Source organism: Ursus maritimus, unplaced genomic scaffold (assembly GCF_017311325.1).
Source record: "Ursus maritimus isolate PB19 unplaced genomic scaffold, ASM1731132v1 scaffold_14, whole genome shotgun sequence".
Lineage (NCBI taxonomy): Eukaryota > Metazoa > Chordata > Mammalia > Carnivora > Ursidae > Ursus > Ursus maritimus.
Genome location: NW_024423786.1, coordinates 66,225,702 through 66,244,087, shown reverse-complemented (window position 1 = coordinate 66,244,087; position 18,386 = coordinate 66,225,702).

The window sequence follows — 18,386 nt, the reverse complement described above, 5'->3', positions numbered from 1 at the left end:
ATGAATTTTATAAAATTGTACAAATACTAAAAAAGGTAAAATCAAGTAATATCTCATAGTATTTGAAGAGAATATCACATCAAGTCTAAGACGGGCTTTTTCTAGTAACGCAAAGATGTTTCAATATGTGAAAAAGTACTGATATAATCCATTACATCAATAGATAAGATGAAGAAAGTGATTTCTTATAAAATCATTTTGGTAAAATATGTCATCAGTAAATAAGCACTGGGATATATCCTTAATATTATAAAGACATCTTCTGAAAATCTTGCTCTTCTTCCAATGCCCTTAACAAGTCAAAACAAAACTCTTATCTAAAATTTTGTATTATTAGGGGCGCTTGGGTGGCACAGCGGTTAAGCATCTGCCTTCGCCTCAGGGCGTGATCCCAGCGTTATGGGATCGAGCCCCACATCAGGCTCCTCCGCTATGAGCCTGCTTCTTCCTCTCCCACTCCCCGTGCTTGTGTTCCCTCTCTCGCTGGCTGTCTCTATCTCTGTCGAATAAATAAATAAAATCTTTAAAAAAAATAAAAAATAAAAAAAATAAAATTTTGTATTATTAAAATTTAAGCTACCCTTATATCTTTTGATCCAGCATTTACACTCTTAAGAATTTATCTTTAAGTATAATCACGTATATCCATGATGAAACAAGATACTGGAAACAGCAAGGTATTGTGCACAAACTTTGTCTTCCAATGGGATACATACTTTTTAAGCACATTATATCTGAGAAAAAATATATATACCATGAAAAGAAATCTCTATGAGCTGGTATGAAAGATCTCCAAGATAGTATGTATATAAAGGTTTCCCTATTTCTCTCTCACACACATACACATAAATATATTAGTTCAAATGGCAAGGGTTTAGAGAGCAAGTCCAATGCGATGTTAACTACTTTCTTCCTTAGTTTCAGATAGTGAGATGTGAGTCAAAGAGCATTTATAATAGACAATGTATCTGGGGCGCCTGGGTGGCACAGCGGTTAAGCGTCTGCCTTCGGCTCAGGGCGTGATCCCGGCATTCTGGGATCAAGTCCCACATCGGGCTCCTCTGCTGGGAGCCTGCTTCTTCCTCTCCCACTCCCCCTGCTTGTGTTCCCTCTCTCGCTGGCTGTCTCTATCTCTGTCGAATAAATAAATAAAATCTTAAAAAAAAAAAATAGACAATGTATCTGAATCTACATGGATCCCGAGCTTTGCCGATGAGGTGTGTGTATGTGTGTGTGGGGGTGTAGCTATAAAAAGTTTTCAGAAGGACATAGTATCAGCTAGGTTTCTTCTGGTTGCAAGTGACAGAAAACTCAATCTAAATTTGCAACCAAGGGATTCATTGTCGGACTCTGATTTTCTCCACATCTTGGCTCTTCATTCTCTTTGCTGGCTTTATTCTTGGACTCTCCGTGTTGGGATCTGTAGCAGCTCTGGACGACATTTGGGCAATACCGAATTTAAAGGTGTTTCATAGCTTAGTAGCCCAAATAAAAATCCCTAAAATTGAGTTTTGATGGCTCTTGTTGGCTTGACTTGTATCCTATTTCCATCGCTGTTTCAATTTCTGTGACTAGGGAAGTATTTCGACTCAAGGTCAAGGTCAACTTCACACAAATGGTATGGACTTCATAAAGCTAATAGCATGGTCGTTTCTGCAAAGCAGAATGATTATAGATGCTGCCTGGAAAATGTAGTTGTCTACTGCAGGTCCAGAACAGACCAGCAACAACAATAACTAAAAACTATTAATAGTGTTTGCCTTCGATGGGAGTTGGAATTGTGTATGGAAGGAAGAGCTACTTTTCTTTCGTTTCCCATTTGTGGCTTTTCCCCATGTGCATGCATTATTTTTCAATAGGAAAAACCAGTTTGAAACACTGTGGAAAATGAAAGTATAGCAAAATGAAATCCTTACATCACGCTGTACACTAAACAGCAATTCTAGACAGATTAATAATTGAAATACAAAGCTAATCACATAAAGCGTGCAGAAAAGTACGTGAGTACATATTTATAAAATCTTGTGCTCAGAAAGATCTCTCAAAGTAAACTGTAACCAACAGAGTGCGCAAAGGGAAACAGAAAGATAGATATTTTTCTCCTTTTATTGTAAAAATAAAGCATGAATATCCGAAACCACAGACATATATGGCTTAAAGAGTTACTATAAAATGAACACCCTTGTAACCCTCATCCAGGTATAGAAATAGGACTTTGCCACCCATTCCCCAAGCCTCTCTATGTGCCCATCCTAATCTCAAGCTCCTCCTTCTTCCCCACAAAGTGACTCCCGTTCTGGTTTTTATATTAGTTACATTGTAGTTTTTTCATCCTGGACACAGCAGTGTCCATTAAAAGACACTTGTCTTTTAAATTTCTTTTACTCTACAAGCTTCCCCTTCATTCCTGTCTTTTCCTTGCAATCTTTCTTTCTTTCTTTCTTTCTTTCTTTCTTTCTTTCTTTCTTTCTTTCTAAGAGAAAGAGCAGGAACAGAGGGAACGGGCAGAGGGAGAGGGAGAAGCAGACTCCCTGCAGAGAAGGGAGCCCGACACGATGCGGGACTTGATCCCGGGACTCTGGGATCATGACCTGAGCCAAAGGCAGACACTGAACTGACTGAGCCAGCCAGGCATCCACCTTGCAATTTTTCTGTTGAAGTGCCCAGACCGTGGAACCTGTGTGGTCTCCCACAGTTGAGATCTCTCTGACTGCACTCCCATAATGCTGTTTAGCACATTCCGCTACACACTGGCAGTGGGACTCAGACATTAGATCAACCTCATGACTGGTTCCTAGGGCAAGACTATCAGTGGCATTGGGTTCTTTCACCAGGAGGGACAGAATATCTGTGTCTTTTTTTTTTTTTTTTAAGATTTTATTTATTTATTTGACAGAGATAGAGACAGCCAGCGAGAGAGGGAACACAAGCAGGGGGAGTGGGAGAGGAAAAAGCAGGCTCCCAGCGGAGGAGCCTGATGTGGGGCTCAATCCCAGAACGCCGGGATCACGCCCTGAGCCGAAGGCAGACGCTTAACCGCTATGCCACCCAGGCGCCCCATGTGTCTTTTTTTTAATGATGTTGGCAACTGTTTGATGCTTACTATTTTCATCCATTCATTTAAAAGGGCTTGCAATGAAGTGCCTGGGTCACTCGGTCAGTTGAGTGCCTGCCTTCGGCTCAGGTCACGATCCCAGGGTCCGGGGATCAAGCCCCACATCAGGCTCCCTGCTCAGTGGGGAGTCTGCTTCTCCCTCTGCCTGTCCCTCCCCCCACTTGTGCTCTCTCTCAAATAAATAAATAAAATCTTTAGAAAAAATTTTTAAAAGGGCTTTCAATATGGTGGTATTCTAATTCTATCATTTATTTTTCATTTATTCACTGAAATACGTTTATAAAGAGGCAGTACCCTTCATCCACTACTTGAACACCCCAAGTGACAATTCAGATGGGAAGGACAAATAAATGCTAGATTTTTTTTTTTTTTTATTTACCAGTCTTCAAGTAATTGCATAATTCCCTACTAACTTGCACAGGTGATTAATCAGGGTTTTAAAAATACGTTATTGTGAATTCAAAGATTTAAACATTTTTGATGGGTCTCAACTTATTGCAATTATTATATAATTATTATCTTATCAAAACTCAAGTTGTATATTTGGTCAGTAGGAGGAACCTCGAATTGGACTCTGAGTTCTTTAACATGGACCTGGTAGTTTGGGATAGTGTCCACACTGTTAGGTATGGCGAGCTACTCCAAGGTCGTCTAGTACATTTCCCGCCACAAAGGTAGAATTAGTCATTTCTTAAAAATTAAAAAAAAAAAAACCCAAAAACATCTGATTTAGTAGGAAATGATATTTCAAGATAATATCTGGGCACTAGAGATGCTGTTACCAGATTGGCCATTGAGCATCTTTTCAGTAGATAGAACCAGGAGAAATGTATGTACTCTATATAAAATAGAATACCTCATGAATTCATGTAAAATTTACAATTCAAATTTGAGACACAGGGTTGGTGTGTCTTAAAAAACTCTTGCGGCTTCTATGGTCCCCCTCTTTCTTCGACACTGAGCATCAACGTTCTGAAGGACACGGGGAATGGCGGAATTGGAATATCCCTGAATGGCTCACCTACCTGATTGCACTCCACATAGACAACAGTCTCAGAATAACTCAGAATAACAAGAGTAATAGTACAGCTATCAATTATTCTTTTTGAGAAGAGCTTAAAAATTGGTCTTATATACAATCTCAACATTCTTTTCTAACTTTTTTTTTTTAAAGATTTTATTTATTTATTTGACAGAGATAGAGACAGCCAGCGAGAGAGGGAACACAAGCAGGGGGAGTGGGAGAGGAAGAAGCAGGCTCCTAGCAGAGGAGCCTGATGTGGGGCTCGATCCCAGAACGCCGGGATCACGCCCTGAGCCGAAGGCAGACGCTTAACCGCTGTGCCACCCAGGTGCCCCAACATAATTAGACTTAAAGGAGAAGACAGGGGCATGGGGAGTGGAAAAAAATAAATTATTGAAGATAATATTTGAAGAAAAAACAGCCAAAAATTTTTAAAATTTGATGAAAAACACAAATTTACTGATCCAAGAAATTCGGCAAAATCCAAACTCAATAGATATAAAAATAATGGCACCTGGGCTCATTGCAGGCAAACTACTGAAAACCAAAGGTAAAGAGAAAATCTTTAAAGTTATAGGGGAATAAAAGAGATATAAAATACTCCATATACTAAAGGACAAGGCTAAAAATAATTACTGACTTCTTAACTAAATTCAGTGGAGGTTGGAAGACAATGGTAAAGCAGATTTATCATACTGAAGAAAAGTAATTATCACCCTAAAATTATATGTACAGAAAAATACTTTTCAAAAATGATAGTAAAATGAAGATATTCTTAGATAAGTAAAAAACTGAGAGAATTATTGTAAGAAAACTTGCTCTATAAGAGGTTTAGTGCCAGCCTTTTCAGGCTGAAGGAGGGTACCAGATTGAAACTTGGGTCTCTAGAAAAGAATGTAGAGCCCTGGAAATAGAAATAAGTTGGAGGGCGCCTGAGTAGCGCAGTCGTTAAAGCGTCTGCCTTCAGCTCAGGGCGTGATCCCGGCGTACCGGGATCGAGCCCCACATCGGGCTCCTCCGCTAGGAGCCTGCTTCTTCCTCTCCCACTCCCCCTGCTGTGTTCCCTCTCTCGCTGGCTGTCTCTCTGTCACATAAATAAATAAAATCTTTAAAAAAAAAAAAAAAAGAAATAAGTTGGAAAATATAAAATACCGTTGTTCTCATGATTTCCTTAAATAACTGACTGATTAAAATTAGAGACTATGGACTCTGAAAAACAAACTGAGGGCTTCAGAGGGGAGGGGGGTGGGGGAATGGGATAGGCCGGTGATGGGTAGTAAGGAGGGCACGTATTGCATGGTGCACTGGGTGTTATACGCAACTAATCAATCATGGAACATTACATCAAAAACCAGGGATGTACCGTATGGTGAATAACATAATATAATAAAAATATTATTATGATGGGGTGCCTGGGTGGCACAGCGGTTAAGCGTCTGCCTTTGGCTCAGGGCGTGATCCTGGCGTTATGGGATCGAGCCCCACATCAGGCTCCTCCACTATGAGCCTGCTTCTTCCTCTCCCACTCCTCCAGCCTGTGTTCCCTCTCTCGCTGGCTGTCTCTATCTCTGTCGAATAAATAAATAAAATCTTTAAAAAAATATATTATTATGGAAAAAAAAATTAAAAAAATAAAAGAATGTTATTTCGAATAAAAAAAAGAAGAAAATAAATAAATACACTATAGGGGTGTCTGAGTGACTCCGTTAGTTAAACATCCAACTCTTGATTTCAGCTCAGGTCATAATCTCAGGGTCATGGGATCTAGCCTCACATAAAACCCCACATCGGGCTCCGTGCTTAGCGGAGAGTCTGCTTGGGATTCTCTCTCTCCCTCTCCCTCTGCCCCTTCTTCCACTCTTGCACGCAGTCTCTCTCTCTCTCTCTCAGGAAAAACATTAAATACACTATAGAATGGGAATTACAATGTTTACAGAAATAAAAGATACCACAATGAGTATACAAAGGAGGGGGCATGAGTAAGTGGAATGACACTGTTGTATGTACGTCATATGCGTGAAGTGAAAATGGAAAGCAAATAGTGGGAAGAGGCTGGTGTGAACTGAGGAAGTGAAAGAGTGAAATAGGAGGTGTGAAGTGTCCAGAGTAGAGGTGAAGGAGGACAATATTCCATCTCAGTAGAGTCTAAGATACTAGCATCTGTTCGTGCTAGGGCAGTAAGTAAAAGACAAACAAAAGAAGTGTATCTAAGGAGGCAAAAGAAGAAATACAACTGAACATGGACAGTTACTCAGTTAACCCAAAGGAACGAAGGAAAATAGCAAAACAAGCAAATACAAGATAAAGAATCAAGGGGCGCCTGGGTGGCACAGTGGTTAAGCGTCTGCCTTCGGCTCAGGGCGTGATCCCAGCATTCTGGGATGGAGCCCCTCATCGGGCTTCTCTGCTGGGAGCCTGCTTCTTCCTCTCCTGCTCCCCCTGCTTGTGTTCCCTCTCTCGCTGGCTGTCTCTATCTCTGTCAAATAAATAAATAAAATCTTTAAAAAAAAAAAGTGTTGGAAATATTTGGCTAGAGGTGCCTGGGTGGCTCAGTCGTTAAGCATCTGCCTTCGGCTCAGGGCGTGATCCCGGCGTTATGGGATCGAGCCCCACATCAGGCTCCTCTGCTATGAGCCTGCTTCTTCCTCTCCCACTCCCCCTGCTTGTGTTCCCTCTCTCGCTGGCTGTCTCTATCTCTGTTGAATAAATAAATAAAATCTTGAAAAAAAGAAAAGGAATCAAAAGCAGGAGGTACAAATAGAACTGCAAATGGGTGTGGATTTTCTTTGTGAGGTGATAAAAATGTTCGGAAATTAGACGATGTCGATGGTTGTACTACGTTAGAAGGTACTAAGAGACATCCAACTGTATATACTCTAAAAGGATAAATTTTCTGGTATATGAATCACATCTCAATAAAAATAATCAAGGTGGGCCAAAAATTGGACAAAACCTTTAATAAACACTTCACGATACAAATATATGGATGACCAATAAGTATGTGACGTCCATTTTCGGACATCAAGGAAATACAAATGAAAACCACAGTGAGATAACACTTTGTACTTTAAATAGAGTGTGATCACAGTCCTGACTGATCCAGACGCAATTGTTCAATGCTCCGGGGTGCGTGTTTTATTTCTCAGCTGTTCTCTGGACCCTAGGCTCCTGCTGTACTCTTAACCCAAACCGGGAGTCTTGCAAATGCTTATCTGTGTCTCACATGAGAGGATCAATGCTTGCACTTGGCGATAATTAACTTAAAGCATTAGTCCTACTTTTCCAAAAGTGGACTGGGGCATTATCTCTGAAAATGACGTGCCGTTCTTTGTGTTCTAAACTAGAATTACCTAGTCCACGGAGCAGCAACTGATAATCCTACAGTTGCACCAACTTACTAAAGCGAGAGATAATAGAAACACCGTACAATTGGGGCCCCTGGGTGGCTCAGGGGCCCCTGGGTGGCTCAGCCCTGCATCGGGATCCCTGCTTGGCGGGAGGCCTGTTTCTTCCTCTCCCACTCCCCCTGCTTGTGTTCCCTCTCTCACTGGCTGTCTCTCTCTCTGTCAAATAAATAAATAAAATCTTTAAAAAACAAGAAAAAGAAACACCATACGCTCATTGTCACACGCTAGTGCATAATCAAAAATATCTTTTTAATTTTAAAAACCATTTTTCTGTGTTTTTCTTTTTTTTTTTTTCCTTTAATCCAGAATCCACATTGTGGGTAATGATAATTCATAAGGTAGAGGTGATCTTTATAATTTTTCTCATGGATATTCATACCTGCATGGCTTTAGGCTTATCCTTTTCTGAGGGCAGTGCAGTCAAACAGCCTGGAAGTCTCTCTTACCTAATGTCCAGAAGGTTCTAGCAGGGACCCAGATGTGGCTGTTTGAGCTCCTGATTCAAAAGGGAACAGTGGTCAGGAGAAGCTCAGTTGGTTTCGACATCAAACAGTCAAGCGTGTAGATTCATGGCATTAGGGTGGGGTTCCTTCTGTGCAAAGGCAATGGCCTGGACCTTTGTCTCAGACTTACGACCGCAAATGACCTTGCGGGGTGTGGAGGACTCGGGACTAACTTGCTCCTCTCTTGGAAAGCCAATGGCTGCTTGGAAGCACATGCTACCTTCCTCCTTTTTTGCTGAAAGCACAGCCCATCACAGAGCAGAGGATGACCCAAACCCCAGAAGCCTTGCAGCGAGCAACCCAAACCGTAAGTATCCTCTCTGCCTGCCTCGTTCTCCAGATCCACACAACTACAAAGAGAATACTTTCTGCCTTTAAATTCCCTAGACCTTTAAAACATTGAGCCAACGATTTAACGACCCAGTTGTAAAACTCTGACGTTAAAGCACCACCAAAAAGTTTGAATTACACAACTTGCCATAAAAGCATTTTTCTCACCAAACATTCATTTTATTATCCTTTTTATTGGAGGACTGAGATAGTCAGGCCTCAGGTCCCGCCTGCTATTTGGCCAGAACAGCTAGGGAGGGAGGGGAAGGCTTATGATGACAATGGAGCATACGCGTTTCTTAAAAAGCACGCCGGGTGCTTCTAAGGTCAGAGTTCACCTTAGAGCGCTGTACTTCTTGAAGACTAAAGGTTACTGTTGGATGAAGGGATGGTTGCTGACGGTGCATTATTGTACCAAAATGTGAACAATAGGTATAATGGGGGGGAGGAGCACCTGGGTGGCTCAGTCGGTTAAGCGTCTGCCTTTGGCTCAGGTCATGATCTCAGGGTCCTGAGATCGAGTCCCGCATTTGGTTCCTTGCTCAGCAGGGAGTCTTCTTCTCCCTCTCCCTCTGTCTGCTGCTTCCCCTGCTCATGTTCTCTGTCTCTGTCTCTCTCTCTTTCTCAAATAAATAGATAATTTTTTTTAAAAAAATTGGTATAATGGGAAGGGAAAGTGTATAGTAATGTGGATATAGACATGGGACAGAAATGACGGAGGCAAGGGTGTGCAGACGTAAACCCTGGGAGAGAAGCTGTCTGGGACTCTGCGTAAAGAGCTAAATCTATGTTAACTCCCCTCTCCAGCGGAGTGAAGAAGTGAATGAACAGACCCAGGGTGCCAACGATGTGCCAACACCAAGCACATGCTGTCACATGGATTTTCCCGTTTATGTGGTGTATGAACCCAGAGTGATGGTTTATACTTTTCTCCCATCTGTGGCTTTGGCTGGCCCAGGATTACTTACTGCAGAGCTGGCGAAGAGGAACGGGCTTTCTTTATCTATCTTTTCATAAAATCTTATGACAACTATATACTCTAAGTGCCCACAGAGTGCTTAATAAAAATAAAAAATAAATAAATGGTACACGTAATTATTTTAAGTGGGGCGCGTCAAACCAGATTTTCCAAGAATCAGCTCTAAGGCTTTTGGCTTCTAGCTTTATGGATACCCAAACTGCATCTGAAATTTCCCTTTAACTGTCTTCCTAAAATAATAATAATAATAATAATAATAATAATAATAATAATAGTAATAAATAGCTTCCTTTTCTTTCCTTTTCATTTGGGTTCTACCAACAGTTTTGTTTCTGAGGTGCAAGACAGGTAGTTATATGTATCTTTTTCGAGAAATATGCATTTGTCAAGGTGCAAAATCAAGAATAAAAATGTCTGAGAATCCAAGAGTCAAAATGAAAAACCAGAAGATTTTACTCCCTCCGCAGACTCGTTAAAAGAAATGAGTATTTGAGGGGCGCCTGGGTGGCACAGCGGTTAAGCGTCTGCCTTCGGCTCAGGGTGTGATCCCAGCGTTATGGGATGGAGCCCACATCGGGCTCCTCTGCTATGAGCCTGCTTCTTCCTCTCCCACTCCCCCTGCTTGTGCTCCCTCTCTCCCCGGCTGTCTCTCTCTGTCAAATAAATAAATAAAATCTTAAAAAAAAAAAAAAGAAATGAGTATTTGAAAAATACTGACTTAGCCCAGCAACGCATCACACTATCTGGTCAATGAGTAAAAGATCCGTGGACAAAATACTCACGGAGATATTTGTAAATTCAAGAAAATACTGCTTGTGACAACTATTTATCTTTATACAGGTTAAAGCAATAAAAACCAAGAAAAGCCCTGAATAGTAGAATTATTAATTGAAAGTGATCTAATTTGTTTTACTTGCACAATTCCAGACGCCCAAAATTTAAAATGCAAAGGATACAGTCTGTTTCTTATGTTGTCAAATGGCCTGGGTTGATGTTTTCAACACATATTTGGGGGCCTGCATGCACTAGGAACTTTCTGGGATTTAGAGATACAGAGGTAGATGTCATCTTGATACTGACCAAACAATCGCACAGATGAACAAGAACAAGTGGCCAACCTCTGCATTGAAGGATCTCCAGGGGCAGTGCAAGGTGTCAGGAAGGCAGAGAAGAGGGAGAGTGGACTCCGTTGGGCAGATAAGAGAAGGACTATGCCATTCAGGCCGCTATAACAGAATACCAGAGGCTGGGTAGTTATAAACAACAGAAATTTGTTTCTCACTGTTCTGGAAGTGGGGAAGTCCAAGATCAAGGTGCTGGAAGATTCAGTGTTGGGTGATGGCCTGTTTTCTGGTTCATAGATAACCATCTTTTTACTGTCCCCTCATGTGGTGGGAGAGGCAGCAGAGTCCTCTGGGGTCTCTTTTATAAGGACGCTGGTCCCATTCATGAGGGCTCTCCCCTCAAGATCCCACCTCCACGTACCCTCACATTGAGCGTTAGGATTCCGCATCCGAATTTCACGGGGACACAAACATTGGGTCTAAAGCAACGTCCCACTGAAGTTAGAGATCTCGGGGGAAGTGGAGTTTCTAGGGAAGGATGGAGAGGTCCAGGCAGAGAGACTGGGGGGTATACATCTTGAGTTTAGAAGGAACGTATCATGTTTCCACAATTAGAAGACATTGTAGCTGGGGACACCCGAGTGGCTCAGTCTGTTAAGCGTCTGCTTTTGGCTTAGGTCATGATCCCAGGATCCTGGGATTGAGTCCCGTATCTGGCTCCAAGGAGTCTGCTTCTTTCTTTGCCTGCCACTCCCCCTGCTTGTGCTCGCTCGCTCTCTCACAAATTAATAAATAAGTCTTTTATTTTTTTTTTTAAGTACATTGCATTATCTATGAGTCATTCTTCCCCAGATGGACAAATCATTACAACTTCTATTCCACAATTTCTCATTTGGAATGAACTCAGTCCTTTTTTGTACAGGTATATCTAGTCCTGGATTTCAATAACAGTTGACAAATCTGAACAGAATTTCCTAAGTCTGGGGGAATTATTAGGCTTATGACCCAGACTGTCAAGAGCCTGGTTCAAAATCTATATAAATTCATTGCAGTTAATGACAAAGAAAGAGAGACAGAGACAGAGAGAGGGAGAGAGAGGTGGAGAGACAGAGAAGGAAGAAGAGAGAAGAAAAGGAGGGAGGGGGGGAAGAAAAAACACTCTTGGCCATGCAGACAAATCTTTATTGTGTCAGTAATTCATGAAGAGAATAAGAGTACAGCTTTCCCATTAAAGCCAGATGGGCTAAAGGTACTCACAATGAAAGGGGGGAGAAGGATGGAAAGGCAATGAAATATAACAAATACGACTTCTGTTTAGAAAGCTACTGGTATCTGCTATTGACGTCAATTAAATCAAATATGAAAAGTTCTCAAGACAGTTACATTGCTGAAAAGGACTGTGTATTTAAGCCTTGAGACCCTAATTATCTGTCAGCAAGAAGTGGTCCCCAAGGAAAGCAAGTTCCAATGCCTGATTCCAGGCATGTCCTGTCTTTAGATGTGACCAGAGTAGGAGATGGAAAAGAGGGAACCTCCCTGAAAAGGGTGACTCCAAGGGCATCAAACCAGAAGACATGAGGACTAAAGCCAGAAATATTCTACACCCCTAGAGGAGAGGTCACCACGAGGTCTCAGGGGGATTTCAGAATTACCAGACGATGACTGCCCTTTACCCCCATTCTTCCTGTTTCACTACTTCCTATTGAACGTGTCTGGACGTGGATACTTTGTCTTTTTACTTCACAGCGCCCTGGACCAAGAGGAATCACATCAGTTCGATAGAGAGACAGGGGTTGTCCCTTTGAGAGCCCAGACAATGAGTCAGATGCAATGAGTTTTGTTTCCCTCGAGGACAGTATGTGTTCTGCTTGTGAAAGACAATTTGGTGGAAAGAAGAGAAGACTATAGTAAGTATTAGTATGGTCCACTAAATATTTCCAGTTTTTCTTCCAGGTATATGGTAGGATGTACTTCCCTTCCCCCCTTTGAGTTGAGTTGGGCTATGTGACTTGCTTTGGGCCAATGAAACAGAAGCAGATGTGGGACAATGTCTCTTGGGTATATAGCAAGGAGTGGAATTGCTGGGTCTTGTGGAAGCTCTGTGTCTAACCTTTCGAAGAACTTCTAGACTCTTGTCCAAAGCAACTGCACCATTTTACATTCCCACCAGCAATGCATGAGGGTTCAATTTCTCCACATCCTCAGCAACACTTGTAATTATATTGTCTGTTATAGTCAGACCAGTGAGTGTATCGTTGTGGTTTTCATTTGCTTTTCCCTGGTGACTTACGATGTTGAACCTTTTTTCATGTGCTCATTGTCCCTTTGTATCTCTTTTTTGGAGAAATGTCTATTCATATTCTTTCCTATTTCTTAACTGGGTTATCTTCTTATTAGTGAGTTGTAGAAGTTCTTTATATATTCTAGATACAAGTCTCTTATTACATATATGATTTGCAAAATTCTCTCCCATTCTGTGGGTTGTCTTTTCACTTGCTTGGTAATGTCCTTTGGAGCACAAGTTCTAAATTTGGCTGATGTACAAATTTATGTACTTTCTCTTTCGTTGCTATGTTTTTGGTTTCTTATCTAAGAAACCATAGTCTAATCCAAGGTCATGAAGATTTGCACATATCCCTTCTAAGAGTTTTGTAGTTGTAACTCTTACTTATAGGTCTTTGATCTATTTTGAGTTAATTTTTGTGTGTGGTGTGAGGTAGGGGTGCAATCTCATACTTTAGCGAGTGGACATCCAGCTGTTCGGCAGCAATGGTTTCTTCACCTCTCTTTTCTCTGTTGAATTGCCTGGAAACGTTCTCAAAAATCAACTGACCATAAATGTGAGGGTTAGTTTCTAGACTGTCAATTTCAGTCCACTGAACTATGTCCTTATATTAGCACCACACTGTCCTGATTACTATAGCTTTTTAGTAAATTTTGAAGTTGGGAAATGTGAACAGCTTTGTTCTTCCTTTTTAAAGGTGGTTGGTTATTCTGGGTGAAATTCCAAGTGAATTTTACGACTGGCTTGTCAATTTCTGCAACAGAGCTAGCTGGGATTTCACTAAGGATTGCATTGAACTTGTAGATCAATTTGGGGGGTACTGACATCTTAACAATATTAAGTCTCTGATCTGTGAATATGGGATATCTTTCTATTTAAATATTTAGGTTTTTAATTTTTTTCAACAATGTTTTTGTAGATTTCAGAATAATGTTTATCCTTCTTTCGTGAAATTTATTTCCAAGTATTTTCTTTGTGATACTATTATAGACTGAACTGTTTTCATCTCATTTCATTTGTTCATTGCTACTGCATAGAAATACAAGCGATTTTGATACATTGATTTTGTGTCCTGCAGCCTTGCTAAGCTTGTTTATAATTTCTAATCGTTTTTTGGTAAATTTCCTAGGTTTTTCTGTATTTTTATATTTTTCAAGAGCAAACACAGAAAATTTTAATTCCTCCTTTCCAATTTGCATGCCTTTTATTTCACTTTCTTGCCTAATTGCTCTGGATATCTTATCCAGTATAATGTTAAATAGAAGTGGTGAGAGTAGGGGCGCCTGGGTGACACAGCGGTTAAGCCTCTGCCTTCGGCTCAGGGCGTGATCCCAGCATTATGGGATCGAGCCCCACATCAGGCTCCTCCGCTATGAGCCTGCTTCTTCCTCTCCCACTCCCCCTGCTGTGTTCCCTCTCTCGCTGGCTGTCTCTATCTCTGTCGAATAAATAAATAAAATCTTAAAAAAAAAAAAAAGTGGTGAGAGTAGCTATTCTTGACCTTTTCTGATCCTAGGAGAAAGCATTCAGTCCTTCACTATTAAGTATGATGTTAGCTGTGGATTTTTTCATAAATTCTCTTTATCAGACGAAAGAAGTTACCTTCTATTCCTAGTCTGCTCACTACTTTTTTTTTTTTATCATGAAGGAGCATGTGTCAAATTCTTTTCCTCTGCCTATGGAAATGTGTCGTGAGGTTTTTAATTCAGCATTTGTCTTGTCACTGGGTTTTTCTGAAATCTCTCTTAAGAGATTTGTTCCAGTGACATGATGACTTCAGTCTAGACTTAGGCATGCTACTGGTAGGGGGAATATTTGAGGGACAATTTAAGGAAAAAAATACAGCAACCAAATTTGCATGTGGCACAGTGTAAAACATATTCCCAAAGCAGCTGGAAAATCAGATGCAGTAGTGTTTAAAGGAATAGTACATCTTGACTAAGCATGCTGAGATAGGTCAATATAAGAAAATGCATAAATATTACTTTTATAAGTCAAAAGAAGTAAAGAAGAAGAAGAGGAAGAAGAAGAAGAAGAAGAGGAAGACTACAACGTCGGAAGAGAGAGCCTGGTTACTTATGATCATCTATTGATGACAAAGATATTTGGCACAACTTACATTCATAATAATTTAATACATTGAGGTACTGAACACATCTCTGGCTTCTATCCGCTAATGCTAGTAGCACCCTCAGGTTGACAAAGAAAATGTAAAACAGGCATTTTATTCAGCACTGAAATGCTAGAGACATTTCTTCCAAAACTTGGGTACTCATTATTTCCACCATTGTAACCATTATTCAACATGGTTCCGAAGATCTCAACAAATGCAATTACACATGAAAATAAAAATGTGTAAACATTGGAAAAGGAAATGAAAGTATTACTTTCATGTATTTTAATTGCCTAGCCTGGTAATCCAAGGACCACATGGGAAAATGCTTGAGTAAGATTTCCTGTAAAAAAACAAAATGTCGGGGCGCCTGGGTGGCTCAGTTGGTTAAGTGTCTGACTCTTGATCTTAGCGCAGGTCTTGATCTCAGGGTCATGAGTTCAAGCCCCATGTTGGGCTCCGCACTGGGTGTGGAACCTACTTAAAAAAAATAAAAGTCCATACATATCCCATACATTATCCCTATACAAAGGCAGAAGACAATGGGAAACCTGCATCGATAATGGAACCAAACAATGTCCCGGCAGAGAGGACACATGAGAAGAGGTACTAATACCTGTGTGACACAGTTCAAGTTAAGCTAAATAACACAGAGCCTTATTCAGCACTGAACCTCGGGAGGCATGACATGTCTCAAACTTTGAGGAATTCCCCATAAATCATAGTGCAGATAAGTCCAGATTTAATGAATTTGCAAAAGCTAAGTCATAATTCTTGTTCATGAGAAAGACGTGTCATGCCTTGGGAAATAAGCAGAGAAAATCCTGGCAGAAGGCCAGTAACACCTTCTAATTTGGAGGTGCGAGTCCTGGCAGCAAGTGGGAGAGTGAGGATAAGTCTGTCTAGAGACCCCCTTTCCTCTGCAGATCGATACATTCAGAGACAGCTGTAGGCCCGAGAGGAAGCATTACAAGGCCACGTGTCAACTGTGGGACTCTCTCCAAGTGGCCCATGGCTTCCTTGAACGTTTGGCACTTTCTCCAAAACAGAGGCCTGGGCCCTCAATAGACAAAACTAACAAAAAAGACAATTATTTGACAACGTACAAAAAAAATAATAATAAACCAAATGAAAACAAATGACATATTGAATATATGGGTGACACAATTCAATGTTGAGTTAATATTATTAATATTAATATGCCAGGACCCCTGACAAATAAATTATAAGACACCCAGTAAAATTGGGCCAGTATCAGGGCACCTGAGTGGCTCAGTTGGTTAAGCGTCTGCCTTCAGCTCAGATCATGATCTCAGGGCCCTGGGATCGAGGCCCCCAACAGGCTCCCTGCTCAGCGGGGAGTCTGCTTCTCCCTCTGCCCCTCTCCCTGCTTGTGCGTTCTCTCTCTCTAGCTTGCTCTCTCCCAAATAAATAAAAAATCTTTAAAAAAAAAAATTGGGCCGGTATCTTCTAGTATATAGTGTATGTGTGATTATTGCTTATATATGCATGTATATGCATTTTATGTATTATATGCAAATATATGTGCAATATATATGCAATATATATGTAATATTTATATGCAATAATCACACACACACACACACAGACTCAAAAGGACCTATACATGAAAAGATGTGGCCTTTCACTAGTATTCAAAGACATTGGTATAAACACTGAGATTTTGGGGCGCCAGGGTGGCTCAGCCATTAAGCGTCTGCCTTTGATTCAGGTCATGATCTCGGGGTCATGGGATTGAGCCCCGCATCGGGCTCCCTGCTCCGTGGGGGGCCTGCTTCTCCCTCTCCCACTCCCCCTGCTTGTGTTCCCTCTCTCGCTGTCTCTCTCTGTCAAATAAATAAAATCTTTAGAATAAAATAAAATAAACACTGAGATTTCATTTAGCCCGTCAGTTGGCACATAGTTTAAATATTATAATACTGTAAAGAATACATCTATGGCTGGGGGGGTGAAAATTGGAACAACTTATCTGAAGGGCAGTTTGACAAATATTTCAAAAGTCTTCATACAATGTTTTTATCCCAACTGAGTAATTCCACTGCAGGAAATTTAAGCATTATGACATAGCACGCAGTTAGCTATAAGAATGTTGACCGTAGTGCGGTTTGCTGGGTGAAAATTTGGAAACCGGGGCGCCTGGGTGGCTCAGTCTTTAAGTGTCTGCCTTCGGCTCAGGGCGTGATCCCAGAGTCTTGGGATCGAGTCCCGCATGGGGCTCCCTGCTCTGCTGGGAGCCTGCTTCTTCCTCTCCCACTCCCCCTGCTTGTGTTCCCTCTCTTGCTGGCTGTCTCTCTCTCTGTCAAATAAATAAAATATTAAAAAAAAAAAAAAGAAAAGAAAATTTGGAAACCATTTCCATTCCTGACAGTATGAACTGGTTTTAAAGGGTTCGAAAACCCCCCCTATAAATACAAGGACTATTTGGTTTTCAAAGAAGAGCTGCGTGATAACCTCAAAATGTATCCTAAAACACTTTTATTCACACACGCACGCATATGGAAGTTCAGAGAGCCTGACGTCTCTTTTCTCTTGGTAATGAATTTTGATCTCCCTGTTTGTTTTTAAGAGCACAAGGCATAAAAGTTTGCTAATAGATAAAAATGGACTCCGTTTAGGAAAAGGTGGGCCAGGTGAAAAGGAAACCCGCGATTTCTGCAGGACTGAGCTCAAGGGGCCCATCACCATGGGCTCCCATCAAAGAAAACGTGTCTGCCTCTAGGCCTGGCCGAGGCAGGCATTTGTTTGGTTTGGATTTCATTCACTGTGTCAAGACAACTCCTTATTCTCTTCCTGAGTGGCCCTTCAAGCTCTTCCTGCAAACAGGAAAGGCGGGCTGCTGGACAATGCCCTGCTTGCTCAAATGCTTAGCGACTTGAGTCTCTTGCTCTTTACTGTGGAGTTCGGTGTTTGGACTGCAATCAAATCAACCCCGAACAATGCATCTAACCAAACAAACCCACGAGGTTCTGGCTCTGGACGAGGAGAAGCGTCTTGAGTGATGGACGGCTCATTGTCTGCCTTTTCAAGGCAGCCGAGGACAGCGGCAAAGGGCAGGAGAGAGAGAGAGAGAGGAGAGGAGGAGGAGCTTAAAGGACCCTGGGTGGGCAGCCTGGGCTGAATTGTGGAGCCTCCCGTCCTTGCAGATTTGAGCATCGATTCCAGCCTCAACTAACCCATTTGGGGCAAACGGAATTGCAGAAACTTCATAGATGGAGACACGGGCAGGGCGGGTCACAGAACACATCTCATAAAAAAAAAGACCACAACAAGTGGCACCACTTCCTAAAACCAATGCAATCTCCTTGGAGTTTATGACACAAAGCATTTCACTTGGGCTATCTTCCATCTCTGGGATAGCAGAGCGAGGAAGGAAAGGGCAGAATTATCTTGTCTCTTCTTCAGATGTAGAAATCGAGCCTCAAAAACGTAAAGGCATGGTCCGAGGTCACGTGAGGCTTCTAAGTGGCAAAACAAAGTGTTCTAAAATCCCAGAATAGGGGTGCCTGGGTAGCGCAGTCATTAAGCGTCTGCCTTCGGCTCAGGGCG